The sequence below is a fragment of the Fringilla coelebs genome (assembly GCF_963513975.1).
Source record: "Fringilla coelebs genome assembly, chromosome: 5".
In the NCBI taxonomy this organism is placed as follows: domain Eukaryota; kingdom Metazoa; phylum Chordata; class Aves; order Passeriformes; family Fringillidae; genus Fringilla; species Fringilla coelebs.
In genome coordinates this window covers 57,989,826-58,004,493 of record NC_140033.1, presented here as the reverse complement: position 1 = coordinate 58,004,493, position 14,668 = coordinate 57,989,826, and the positions used below count along the sequence as shown (strand labels likewise).

The following is a 14,668-nucleotide window of genomic DNA, read 5'->3' as shown; positions in this document are numbered from 1 at the left end:
ACCAGCACAGTGGACTGTGGGGATCTTAATTCCTTAAACAGCACGTTCTCCTTGTGCTGTGTCAAATCTTTTTAAGGTTTGGTTCATGGTGTGGCTGTTTTGGATTTGTTTTTTGTGTATGTGGGTCAGCTATTAGATTCTTCTGTCAGTTCTATCAGGCTGTTACTTGTGGTCAGGGAAGGCTTGCTCCTGAAGATGCTGATAGGAGGCTGAGATAAGCAGTGAGTGAGTCACATTTGATTCCTGTGTAGCACAGTGCTGGAAGTCTTACATTGTTTTGTTTCATGTTGGTTTTTCCCCTTGTGTCTGGGTGCCTCCCGTGGATGTTGGAAAAATCTAAAACCTGCTGGAATGCTTTGCCAGCCACACTGTTGTAGTCCTTTTGCCAGAATCACTACCTTTCCTGTGATATTCATGTACATACAGTATTACTTTAAAACTGCTTACCTGGCCTCTACACCTCTTCTTTTCCTTGATGCCTCACAGGCCTGGACTAACACAAAGAACAAGGAGCTACAGTGTTCCTGAAGGAAATTTGGCGAAGGAAAGTAGTACTAACCCAAAACTGGTAGATTTTGGGAGCAAAAGAGATCTTTTTTGTGACAAGTTAAAAGTGCTTCTGCCTGGCACTGTCACCTCATTGCTCTGTTTTCTTTAGCACAGAGCATCCACGTGGCAAGTCAGGGTTAGGCCCTCATAACCAATTTGTAGAATGTTCTTTTGTTTATAGAACTCCAGAAGTTACCTAAGCAGCAGTTTCAGTTGGAAACTCTGATATTAGAAATACGGAAGAGAAGTCTCAACACAGGGAGTTGATGCTGTGACAGAGAACCAGTCTACAGTATAGAATGATTTAGCTGTAATCCATCAGTTGAAAAATGAATTATTTTTTGAGCTTCTGTCAGCAAACAGGATTCTCAATCACTGCAGCTGAATTTAATATTGTGTGCAACTGGTGTATTATGTTATAAAGAGTGCTGTAGGTTGATGCTTTTTATGAAGCTGAATAAAATTTTCATTACTATAGATGTGTCTCCTCCAACTGAAGAGATTGCCTGAACTCAGTTGTTGTCCAGTGATTATAAACAGCAGTGTCTAGTAAAAATGTTTGAATGTGGCTTTTAACTACAAAAGTTAAGATGTTGGTAATGTACTGAGAAGTGGCCCATTTTCTCACCATGAAGTGGGATTTGCACTTAGTGTTTGGCTAATCTTAGAAACTATGTAAACGTCCTTTAAAGCTTTTGATGGCTTTAATGCATAACTATGCTAAGTCAACTGAGTTGGTGTGTTCTTAACATAATACTTCAGGATTATTATTAATAACTGAGTGTTCTTTGTGTTTTTTTCCACAAAGCATTAACTTAAAGAGTAAGCTGTGCAGATTGCACTTGATGGTGCAACAAGAAAGCACACAACAGAAGGAATACAAATGCAGACCTTCTGGTGATATTTGTTTCTGTCCAGTGGAATTTTAGATGTCTGTATTGCATTCCATGAGGAAATATTTGCCTGCTTAAGGGCATCATTGAGGCACGTTGAGGTAATTAGTTGTTTGTGCTGGTTTCTTTGGAGGTGGAATGGTCTTGTGTCCTTGTAGGAATTAGCAAAGGGATGAATGAGCCAAGCAAATTCCTGGTCTGTATGTGTCTTGAGTAAATACAGAAAACTTGATGAGGTTTTTCTTATTCAGCTCCCAGCTATCCTGCCATGGGATAAGTACTCCCAAGATCCAAGCTTTTTGGATCTTGGGAGTACTTATCCCATGGAAACGGATGTTTTCCTGAAATAATTTTCAGAGAGGTAGTGCTGTCCTGTGGGTTTGTGGTGGAGTTTGGTCACTATGCAAGTCTTGTGCTCTCAGTTTGATTGTTTGTGTGTCTCACCTCTCTGGTGTTGTAGTGTACCTACCTGCTGTTTGGATGCAGTAGCAAGAGGGTATTTTTAAATGAGTCAGCATTAGACTTTTTATAGAAACAAGCTGTGCATCTCTTAGCCTCCAAAGCCTTTTAACACTGTTAGTCTTTGTCATTTTTCAAAGAAGGTTAAAACGTTCTATTCAGCCTCTTTGTTACATTTGCAGTTTCAAAAGCTGTTTCATTGATTGTGTTAGTTTCAGGCAATATTTACACTTTGCTATTGACTGTTTTCTAAGTTTTGTGTGTAGGTGGATTCCATTTGCCCCCAGGGAAGAAGCTATCCTAACTAAGGCTTTAATTAGCTGTTTCTTGGTTTTCATTGAAATTCCGGTAATTGAAAGTGTGAGAGCTCATCAGAATTGGTGCAATTTGGATGGGATCTGAGTCAGTGTTAACTAAAATCATCTCCAAATCCCAGCACAGGAAGGACAGGGAGCTGCTGGAGCCAGGCCAGAGCAGGGACACCAAGGGGATCAGAGGGATGGAGCAGCTCTGCTGGGAGGAAAGGCTGAGGGAATTGGGATTGTTCAGCCTGGAGAGGAGAAGGCTTTGGGGTGACCTCATTGTGCCCTTGCAGTGCCTGAAGGGAGCCCGCAGGAAGGATGGAGAGAGACTCTTGACAAGGGCCTGGAGTGACAGGACAAGGGGGAATGGCTTCACAGTGACAGAGAGGAGGTTTAGATGGGATATGGGGAAGAAATTGTTCCCTGTAAGGATGGTGAGGCCCTGGCACAGGGTGCCCAGAGAAGCTGTGGCTGCCCCAGCCCTGGCACTGTCCATCCAGGTTGGATTGGGGCTCTGAGCAACCTGTGGTAGTGGAAGATGTCCCTGCCCATGGCAGGGTCCTGGGACAGGATGATCTTTGCTTTCCATTCCAGGTCATTCTGTGGTACTGTGAATTACATTTGTAATGCCTTTAACAAAATGTTTGCAGTTTACCAATAACTATGTTTGGGGAGGAGGAGAGCTTATAAAATTGTGTCTAGATGTGATTGAACGAAGAGCTTTGATAAAAACACAGGAAAAAAGGCAAATTCATCAAAGGAACCAGACTTAGTGTTGTGTATCAGCAGACCAGGACAGCCTGTTTTTTGGCCACTTGGCTTCAGGTCTGCCTTGACTGAGCAGGACTCTGGAAGGTATCAGTACATCTTTACAACATGTTGGTCTCGTGTGTTTGTAGCTCTCTGGCTTTGAACTGCAGTTGGACCTCCCACACGTTGTTACAGTGCTTGGGACCTTTTCAAAGGGAATTTGGGGGGTTTGCTGGCCACTGCTCTAAATCAGGAGAGAGACAGTTCCACAGAAGTCTGAAAACAGAGTAACAGGCACAATGGGCTTTATTGCTGCTTTTCTCAATCTTGATTGTTTTCCTGTTTTTTCTGCTAATGGTAACAGGATCTCAGTCCTGCTTTTGAACTCTGAATAAGTCTTTCCATTTTGTCTGGCTTATGTTGAACACTTAATTTGAGATAATGAGTCTGACAGTCCCCTACCAAAATCAAGCAAACAAAAAAGTAAATAAATAATTGGTTGTTAAACTGTAAGGAAGGGTCTTTGAATAAAAGTGTTGACTTCTTGGTCAGAGTCTTGGTCTGACTCTGGGGTTAATGTGGGGACTTTATTAGTCAGGAAAATTGAAAAAAGAAAGGATCCCCTGCTTTGAAGATCTTGTGAAGAAAAAGCTTTGTGTGTATATGAAGATTTCTCTCATTCCACTGTTCCAGTGCTTGGAGAGTCTGGTTATCTAGAATCATAGACTGGTTTAGGTTGTAAGGGAGCTTAAAGATCATCTTGGTCTAAACCCCCTGCCACAGGCAGGGATGCCACTAAGCTTTATACATTTATTTTCACTTTGCTATACAAGGTATCTTTTAACCATCCCATTATCTTCTTTGTTGTTAAAAACCTTTTTGTGGTTGCTTTCCTTTTTTTATATGAGCTAGCAGACTTGAGCAGTCATCTATTACAGTAGCTTTTCCTTGTCTCCCGTGACATGCCTTGCATGTCACCCCCCAAAATACACCTTTTTCAGAGAATTCAAGTACTGATTGTTAGAGGTAATGTTTGTATAAGAAAACTTGCTTTTAATGTTTCCATTAAAATTAATTATTTACATTTCTCTTGGTTTGAGATGTGAGGAGGTGGATTTAACAGTGACAGCACCAGTCTTTGCCTTAAGTTGAACAGTAGAACTGGACAGTAAAGTGTTGCTTTCTTCTTGATTATTAGTGACCTTTGAAGTGTTGTGTTGCCAAAGATGAAGTTTTGTAGTAGATGAAGCAAGAAGTTATGTACCTTTATACTATCAAAGAAATAAATAAATTCCAAAGACTTTAATGGCATAAATTGCATTTCCTGGTAGCTGATGATGAGTTTGCCCTTGTCTCTCCCAGGTGCTAATTAACTACCAGTCAGTGTCCAACTAGAGATTGTAATTAGTTCTGAAGCTGCTGTGCCTTGATCACTTTCTGCAGGGTTTCTGCTAAGTTAGTCTCAAGAGAGACAAATGCTGTGGCTTTACTTCCTGCTGTTTGGGAAGGAGGCAGTGGATTGCAATAGAGAAATTAACTTTTCTCTCTCTCACATTTGTCTTACACTTGCACCTGTGCAAGGTCCAAGAGTACCTGGAATTTGCAAGAGTACCTGCACAGAGGGTTGATTAAATTTCCTTGAATAGAATGTGGTAAATCCAGCAAAAATCAGCTCCGTGTTTGTCTTCCATTGACTCATGGGTAATTGCAAGGAATGAAAAAGGAAGTTTGGCATCTCTTGACTACATAATGAAGTGAGAGATTAAAGCTCCACATGAAAAGAAATCTGTGGTTATATAATAACAGTAGCTGCTGTAAGATGTGCATTTCTTTGGTAGGTAACTAAGAAATGGGGTATTATAATCCCGATATTATTTCCTCACACACTCTGGGAGGGGAACACGATGGCACAGGACAGGGACATTGGATGAAGGACTGACAGAGGGTACTCCTCTTCCCCAAGGACAAATGCTTGTGCAGCAAGCTGGAAATCTGCAAGCTTTCAGGCCTGACTTTGCTCTCTGCAGGTGCCATCTGTGACTGTGTTTTACAGCCATGAAACATGTAACAGCTGCACGCTGTAGTATTTTACCTCTTATTCGCCACTGTGTGCTTTCAGTTAAAGACATTTGAAGTTCATTAGAGGGAAGCTATATGCAGACACAAGTTACCTGAAAGAAATTATTGCTTAACAAACTTACTGCTTTATTCTTATACTGAAATTGAGTTACTGTAAGGGTGTTTCAACATAAACAAGAAAACTACATGTTGTTGTCCATTTTTCCATATTTCACATACATTAATGAAATTGTTTTTATGACATCATCTCAAATAGAGATCTCTTAATGTATTGATGCTAATATATCTGTTTGGCCCTTGAGCACTTTCCCTTGTGTACAAAGGCAGAACCAAGAGGTGGGCTTTTGATGGCTCTCATGAGTGAAAATTGTTTGTCTTGGTGATGTCCTTTCCTTGTGGATGAGCACTGGCATGGCCTGGGAGGAATTCACAGGCTCCTTTTATCCTCTCAGCAGTGTAGTTTCGTTGGCTCATGCATATTGCTGGACTCTTTGTGAGCTTCTGGCTCTTACAAATATGGATTTGATTGCTGACCCAGTTCACTCAGAACTGAGGGACGCCACATGGGCCAGACAGAAATGGAGCGGGCAGGGAGAATGGTACAGTTCAGAATTCTGCTTTCAAGTGTCAGTGGAGATGTGTGTTTTGGAAACAGGGAAAAGTTGACTTTGTGGAATCAGATGGAAGGCTGCAGCAGTGCACCGCCTGCAAGGTGGCAGTCACAAAAGAGAGCACTGCAGGCCTTTGGAACAGGGGCTGGGTTTCTCTGTCACCTGCCAGGTTTTGCTGCTGCTGAGTCTTAAATGCTTTGCTTTGTCCTGTGCAATTCTAAGAAGTCTGGAATTGGGGTTATTAGCAGTGGCTTGTGACTCCTCACCAAGAAAAGGGTAATTGAAGTTAACCTTTAGACCTTCTGGAAAATCACTGGTTTGGGTGAGAGCTATCTCGTATTAAAAGGGTTATTTGGAAAAGCAGAGTGATGTTGAATGTTCTGCTGATGTTACAGACAAAACTGACTTGACACTGGATGTTTTTGCTGGCTTGGGTTAATCCTAAACTGAAGCAATTTGAATTTACAAACAGTGACTGTTTAATCCTGATATCTTAATTATTTTATGCTACTGATGTGGGCTCTGCAAACTAAGCTACCTCAGTGCTCTTACAAAACCAGGCTAAATCATCACACAAAGGGATGCTGTGTAAACAACCCAGAGAAGCAGAAAGGAGGGCTTGTACTTGCAAAGATAGCAGCAGTCTTTCATTATTTTCAAAAACAGAACAGGCTCTCAAGAATTGCCTATAAATTGATATGATGTGGAAATGGAAATTGTCTGGCAGTGCCTAGAAAGTGGAGCATTGCTTACTCAAGAATTGTGGTATAGACTGTGAGCAAACTGGAGGGGCTGTTGGGTTCTGGCTGTACTGCAGGTGCAGGCTGCATGGTGAGCCACTGCTTTGCCACCTGTGCAGTCATTCTGCTGGCAGGGACACCTGCTCAGGGGTAAAGGAATCATAAACTCTTTCAATAGTTTGGGTTGGAAGGGTGTTTAAAGACCATCCTGTTCCAATCCCCCTGCCATGGGCAGGGGCATCTTCCACCATCCCAGGTTTCTCAGAGCCCCATCCAGCCTGGCCTTGGATACTTCCAGGGATGGGGCAGTCACAGCTCCTCTGGAAAGGGAGATTTGGGGTTGTTTTTCATTAGCTCTGCATGGTTTTAACTACACAAATGGAAATAAACCAAAATCTTATTCCATTATTTTTTTCAGTTACTGTCAAATATCCTCAAGGAAAGAAATGAAAACAAATGCCACGTCATTATACTTCTATTTTTGTGTGCTACCTCTTCTATGTTGCCTAAATACCTGGATGACTTGCCCAACTGTACTTTTTCAGAGATGTGCATGGTAATGAAATACATGTTTGAACTTGAATCGTTCCTTTAAAATGCCTTCCTGTAGTTCTAACCACTAGGATTAATAACAAGAGCTAAACTCTAACCCAAACAGGTCAGTGGGTATGTGAATACCCAGGCCTAATCCTGATTTCTGCTAAATGCTGCTTGACTGAATTACTCAGTCTCTTGCTGTTTTTCTTTAAATATGCTTTCTCATACATGCTTTTCTGAGAACCAGTGCAAAATACTTAGTCATAGGTAGGTATGGCAAGAGTTTGCTGTGTTTGAAGAATTAGTAGTCAAGTGTGAAATTGTGCAGGTAAGGCAGGAATGTAAAGTGAGGGAATTCTCCCTTTAAATCAAAGGGCAGACTTGGGTTTGACTGTGAGTGAAAAAGAAATGTTCAACAACAAAGCAAATTATTGCCATGACTTTCTCTGTTGTTCTGTTGAATAATTACCTTGTGAAGTAAGCCTGACTGTGGAACCACAGCAGTGTGGCCAGGGCAGTGTTTTGGGAGGGAATCCTCTGCTCAGCAGCTTGTTGGAAGCATCCTGCTTCCAGGGCTGCTGAAGGAAGCAGAGGAAAGCATTCCTCCTGTCAGTGAGTGTGACACCTCAGTGCCTCCTGTGTTGAAAAAAACAAAGTGGTCTTGCAGACAAGAAGAGAAGCTCCGGGTTTCCGTACAATTCCCCCGGTGTTTTCCAGGCGCAGCTGCAAGGATGAGGGAGTAGAGTGGGATGTGCAGGTGAATCTGTGGGTGAGCTCTGATGGTTCTCTGCTGTATCAGTGCCCACTTTTCATCCTGGAGTAATGGTTCCATGGGCTTTAATCACAGGGGTTGCAAAATAAAGTGTACATTTGGAGGAAGAGAAAGCAACATGCTCTACCTGTGTGTATTCTGCTCTGATGTCCTCTGAGCTCACATGCCAGGGCTCTCTTGGCTGTGTTGTTTAAACAAAAAGAAAGCAAATCACTTCAAGTGTTTTTCTTCTTCTCTTTTCTCAACAACTGTAACTCTAAAGGCTCAGAAATGTATTAAATGAATTCAAACCTTTTGTTCCTGGAAAGCAGATGCCCTTCACATACTTGAAAGGAGACAAATGATGGGCAGAACTCCGGAGATCTCAGTGAAGACTTTTCTTTTACATCAAGCTGCTTTATAATTTTAATTTCACTCTTCTTGGTTTATGTGTCAACATGGTTTTTTGTAGCCCTTCTGTTCAACACCACATTAGAGCTTAAAGAACCAGGATGCAGTGTTGTGGGCAAATAAGGAGTAGTTTGGAACTGAATTTGAAGATAAACAGGTTTTCTCTCTTTGTGAGAAGAGCTAAATAGCAGTAACAAGGAAGTACCTTCTTTTCTAGGATATAAATGGTGTTGCTCCTGCTAACCCATACAGGGTATGGGACTTAATGGTGCAGTGAAGTCTGGGCTGGACAAATCCTTTCTCAATTCTATTTGAGGTGTTAGGTTGCTCAGGGAAGAGAGGCAATAAATTTTTTGGATCTTATAATGACTGGCCACCTTTGACACCCAAGTGAGGACATGAACAAGTGGCTTCAGTCAGTGAAGACATGAAGAGCTTGATGCTCTTTATATTCTCAAAATAATATATCTTGCTTCCAGTTTGGATCACTTTTGTCCCTCTAGGTAAGAGCAGTAGCCAAGGCAGGGTGCTAGAGATCCTGTTAATTTGGGAGCACATGCTGTTTATCAGTAGGGTCACAAAGGGCAGAAGAGTAAACTGGCAGGAAGGACAGCTGCCTTTTTCTCCCCACTGATGTGCCCCTAAATTTTCTTGTCAGCATTACCTGTGTTCTGTTTTCACACCTGATGTGAAGACACCATCTTGCACCTGCAGAGCTTCATACTCCAGGCTTGTAAATGAGACTCCAAGACAGGATGCTGCCTGCACTGACTGACTTGTGACAGGCACGCTCTCCTCTTGCTAGAAGCCAAACACCAATCCCAGGTTTATTTTTACATAGGTTATTATATAGCTGCTGAAGGATGACTTCTGATTAGCAGTGATGAGAAGATAATTGGGACCATCTGCCCCAGATGTGGTAAAAGGCCTCCCTAGCTGGCAGCACCTGATCCTCCTTACCACCCTGTCCAAAACAAACATACCTTTCATCACTACCTCAAGGCATCCACAAATTCATCTGTACTTTGGATATGACGTTGTATATTTCTAGGCTGTGGCCTCAAGGCTAATAATTCATAGTGGTGTAGGCTCCAAGTGATATCTGCAGTCTTTCAGAGTTGCCATTGCCTTGATAGGAACAGAAGCTAACATCTTGTATCTCCTATTACCCACAAGAACTGACTGAAATGTTCTGACCTTGTTAACATTACAGATGTGTCTCCTTGGAGATAATGATTCAAACTTTCTAAGCTCTGTAATTTTTTTCTTCTTTGTGGCTAATTGTTACTTAATTTAACAAAGACAGGGATGTAATTTCAAGTATTTCCTGCTTTTAATCAAGAATGCTTCTTTCCTGTATTAAAAAAAAAAAAATGCAAATACCACCCCCACCCCCCTCCCCCCCCCAAAAAAAATAAAAAGCCAACTCCACTCCAAGTTTTGAAAAGTGAATTTCACACCTTTTTAAATTCTCTTTCTCTGTAAGGTGTTTGTCAGTGTCATAAGCTGCTTTGTGTTTCCTGAACTTCATTTAAACAGGGGGTTCTTTTGCTCACATGAGTTGTGGAACAGTTTTGGTCATCCGGTTAGCTGTAGACCAGCTGTGAAGAAAATAAAACATGATTTAAGGAAAAAAGATTTGTTACCATGCCAATCCTGTTTTCCTTCCCATGTTAGTGGAAAGATCACAGTTGCTTTAGAAATGTGTGACTACAAGAGACCACCTGACTTGGAGAGTAATTTCTTGTTCTTCCCAATCCTCCTGCACTGAAGACTATTGACTAATAAAAGTTCAGTCAAAGAAATTTTGGGAAAAGCCTGCATGGGAGCAGCTCATCAAAACAGGAAGTCTGGATTTCCAGCAGTCCCTCAAGTGTATGTTTAGTTTGGTGAAAGAATGAGCCTGGTTAGGTTTGGGTTTAGTGTTCTTCCTTCTTTCAGAGGAGTGGAAGATCTTTCCACCTGCTGGAAAGGGAGTTTCCCACCTACAAGAGGTAGAAATCTCCTTGCTCTCTGTTTCCTCCCTCCCACTGAGTTCCCTGCATGTGGGGAAGTCCTTTTTTGTGGCATTTCTTAAGAGAAGCTCTTCCTTTTAGCTACTTGTGGCATTTGCATGTGTGCATCTCCTCAGAACTTTGTGGGAACAGACTTTTAATGCCTCTCTTATTTTACCTACTTCAGTTAATTATGTTTTCTTTGTAATTTTTGGTTTTTTAGGATCAGCAAACCTAGGTAGCAATTTCTGCTGTATCCCTGCTAAGATTCAACTAGGCTGGACTCCTTTCTTGTTGGTTCAACAGACTTCTCTCTATGCCTGTATCTCTTTGCATTTTCTGTAAGGATCTCCTTCTACAAATACAAAGTGGAACTGGGGCTGCAGTGTGAGAACAAAGACCACTTTAGTATTTTCCATGGGACTTTCATAAAATAAAATGCATAAAACATCTCCATGAAAATGTCTGGATTGATGAAGGGAAGAGGGGGAAAAAAAGCCTTTTCCTCCAGCAGTGGCTTGATTAATGGATTTATTGTTTGTACAGATTCTGTCAGGAAGCCATATGGCTTGAGGAAAACAAAGAGGAAGTGGCCGATGTTGGGAATCTGATTTAATAGGGGTCCCTAAGGACAGAATGTGGCTCTTATCCTTACTTCTTCCCACTCAGTTTGCAGAGTGGTCTGAGAGAAGCCTTAGGGTTTCAGCAGAGCTGCAGATAATGCAGCTCTGTTGGAGTGGAAGTGTCAGTCTCTGCTGCTGGATCAGCATCATGGCCACTCCACTCTCAGGTTCAGAATCCACTCTTCTTCTCTGTGTAGTGTCCTGGGGTAATTAACAAACAGTGGTGATTGAAATGTTTACTATTTGTGTATCGGCAGTTGATCAGTTTGCAGTAGATGAAGACAACTTTTAGCATCTCAGAGCTGAGTTTTCATAGTTTAGGGTGAAGTGATTATTTCTCTCTTCTCTATCTCCCCCTCCCTCAGCAAAATTCAAACATCTGTCCCTCTGGATTAACTAATTCACCATCTGTATCCTAAGACCAGATTTATTTTCCTAATCTAACATGTGTAAGGGGGGATTGGTAAGTTACTGGGGCTCAAGCACCGGTGATTTAACCTGATGTGTTGTGTTAGATAAATGTTCTGCATTTTCTATGACTGTTTGACCCTACTTAGGACTATGGGGTGAATAAACCTGAGTAGAGAACTTTAAGGAGTGTTCTCTAATGGAACTGCAATCAAGTACATTAAGGAGACTTAATAAGCATATCTTCCTTCTGTTAAAGTACTGCTTCTCAGCTGGGAGACATAAACTTGCCAAAAATTATTTTGTTCATTTCAGAGCTAGAGTAAAATGTTCGTGTGAACTGTTAGTAAATGTTAGTGGGTTTGCAGAGTGGAAAGCACAAAACATCACAAAAACATACTGTGGCAACCCAAAAATTCAATTAATATCAGTTTGTGAATGAAAGCTGCGTATTTGGTCAGTCGTGGTGAAAATCATGTGTGCCTGAGACTTTTGGAGCTCCTGAATGTCCTGTTGTGGAGTTTTGGGCTATAATGAGAGATGCAATTACTTCTATAGAGCTTGGATGCAACGTGTGCATGGTTTAGTATTTTACAGACCTCCCTTCTTTCCAGATCTTTAAGAGGTTTTTGTTGTTTTCTGAACTCTTACGATGTTCTTATGCTGGAGTTGGTACTTATCACATCTTTCCATCAGACAGATATTAGGAGACAAACATTGTATCTGGACAAAATTCAGTGTCTGACAGTGGTGGTAGAGGAGATGCTGAAATACCAGTGGAAAGTTTTCCTGATTTAGAGCTGTTTTTCCATGCTGCACTCTATAAAGTTCCCATGTAGAGTTACACATAATAGATATGTTCCTTTAGAACATAACTCAGAAAATCTTTGGTTGTGAAGGCTTAAAAATAACCACATCTCACATGTTCTCCTTAGCTGTACCATAATATTAGGCAATGTCTGTCACAATGATGCTGTTAAACATTGTTGTAGTAAGCATCCCTTCCAAGCTGATTATTAGTCTTAATCAGCAGTTTGGGATTTGTTACCTTTTGCCCAGTTTGTTTGGCTGCTTGTGCATGCATTGCTCGTGATTCACTGCTGTGAGGGAGTCTGGGTGTGCAGCTCCGGAGCACTTGGAGGGTTATACATTGGAAGTGCTCCAGTCTGAGGATTATTTTCCTTAAAAAGAAAATTGGGAAAGAAGATTATTTCACAATCTCCTATATTTACAATTTACCAGTGGTAGATGCTCGTGACTACCTAATACAGTGCTTAGGGGTTTTTTTTGGTTTTTTTTCCTAATGTTCTGGAAAGCTGTTGAAATGTTGTTTACCACACTTAGTTATTTATAGCAGGAACATGTCACACCAGGTATAAGAAGTAGCAAATAAAGAGCAGTATTCCAAGTTTCTTTTGAACTAACTTTTCAAGAATAAAATTCGCTTGTAGGTACCAGGCTGTTGTAGATCTATAGGTGCCAGGTGAACATGGTGTTTTTCCAAAGCATTAAAGGAAGAAGGGGGAATAGAACTTCATCCTCAAGAAGTTTGCTTCACTAATGTATGACAATATTTTTTTTTTTCCTTCCAGGAACTGCCCTTGTCAGCAGAGTGAACACTGATGCCTGGAGTAGCAGATTGTGCATAAGCAGACGTCTCTGTCTTTATCTGCAGGTAAGAAGTTAGCACCAAAACCCTCCAAGAAAGAGTTTCCCTGCTCTCTTCTGAAAGTACTTGGACATAAAGCATTCCAGAAACTCAAAAACTTAGAGTCACAGAATGGCCTGGGTTGGAAGGGACCTTAAAGATCATCTTCTGTGAGCAGGGACACCTTCCACCAGACCAGGTTGCTCAGAGCCTCGTCCAGCCTGGCCCTGAACACTTCCAGGGATGGGGCAGCTTCGTAAGTTCATCACTCCCCCTTTTATCCTGAGATGAGTAATCTGAGCAAGATCCCAGTTCCCCTGCTCTGTCAATGTTTTCTCTAACCAGTTGTGTTCTGGGCAGACTTGCTGAGTTTCTCTCTCCTGTGGTGGTGTGATCTCCATGGATATGCACCTTCCTGCTGTATAAGAGGGAGGCCCACAGCTAGCCTGTCACTGGGGAGTGTGAAATGAGAGGAAGCTTTTGTCCTTGCCTCCTCTGCTTGTCCAATGATCCTGGGCAGCAGATCTTCACTTGAGAAAGAATTTCTGTACTGAAAGGCTTGTTAAGCATTGGAATGGGCTGCCCAGGGAGGAAGAGTCTCACCATCCTTGGAGTTGTTCAAGAAACAACTGGTGTTTCTTCTTTGGTTTGGGTGACAACATGGCATTTCGTCAAAGATTGGATTCCGTGATATTGGAGATCTTTTCCAACCTTAATGATTCTGTGATTCCCTGTAAGGAGGTGTCCCCAGCTTGGCCACTCAGACATTGCCAAAAGTCAAAAAAAGTTGTCAGGAAAAGTAAACAGCAGCAGGTGATGTTTTTCCTGACAACATGATGAATCCTTGATGCTGGAAAAATATCAGAACTTAGACTAAAATATATACTTTCAGATTATGCATTGGTTTATTTTTCATATTGGTTTGATTTTTTTTGAGTCCCCTGTTTTATGATGTAGATTAGGCTGGTGAAGAAAGTGAGAAAAACGGTGAATGCAGCTTTCTGTCTGGCTTGTCACCATTTACAGGCCTTGTTTAAAGCTGGTTTGCCTTTTGTGCGCACATCAGCTTCTCAGTTCGAGACTTTCATAGCAGTCACATCACCTTTTCATTTCTGTGTGTATATTGCCATTTTACCACTCCTATTGCAAATACAGTATTTATAGCAGTATTTTGTTGATAACTGAAGCAGCTGAGGGACCAATAGAATGAAATAAATTCAAATGCCTTATTCGTTTGCTGCAATGACAGCTTGTCTCATGCTCTGTGTGTCAGAGGTACAGATAAGGAAAAAGGTACAACAGCTTTATCTTACTACAGGAAAAGCTGAAGCAAAGCAGCATTGGATGGATACTTTCATTATCCTTAATACAGGGTAGAACTAGTAGCAGTATCAATGCACATATAAAAAATGCACTCTGTATGGTGAAGGGGAGCTTTGCTGAAGGGTGGTACAGGTATGTGGATGAATCTGTGCATATGTGCAGCACCCAAAATGCTCTGTGGGCTAGAGTCTGCCTTCGGACTTGTCTTAAGTTGCCTCATTTGAGAGGTATGCTACATGTCTCTTTAATGCACATCAGTGGATTGTTTCTAAAGCAAACATTTCCAGAGCATTAATTGCTGCCTTCAACCAACATCATCTTCTTGCTAAAGGGGTGTGATGGTTTGTGTGGGGGGTGGTACCAGCTGTGGGGACAGTCCTGCTGGCTCAACCTGTGCACAGAATTTAGACAGACACTGGTCTCTTATTTTTCTCAGGTGAGAGCCAGAGCACATACACATATGTATGTTAACCTGGAGCTCCAGGCAGCTTGGAATGTAGTGGTGTTGAGCCAGGTTTTCTTCTGCCAAGTTGAACTATTTAAGAATTTGTTGTTGACTCTATTTTGAATAAATTCCTTTCAGTGGAGTG

General features: G+C 41.6%; 1 protein-coding gene across 2 annotated transcripts in view; it reads left to right on the top strand.

The window, feature by feature from the left end:
- RASSF8 (Ras association domain family member 8) overlaps positions 1-14,668 on the top strand; it is a 74,038-nt gene that overhangs the window by 23,785 nt on the left and 35,585 nt on the right. The window contains exons 1-2 of one of the 2 annotated variants that reach the window (XM_084206828.1): positions 12,536-12,554; positions 12,700-12,782. The gene's annotated coding sequence lies outside the window, so the exon portion shown is untranslated. Of the gene's footprint in view, positions 1-12,535; positions 12,555-12,699; positions 12,783-14,668 lie in introns of those variants that run through there. The other variant, XM_084206827.1, reaches the window with a different exon arrangement.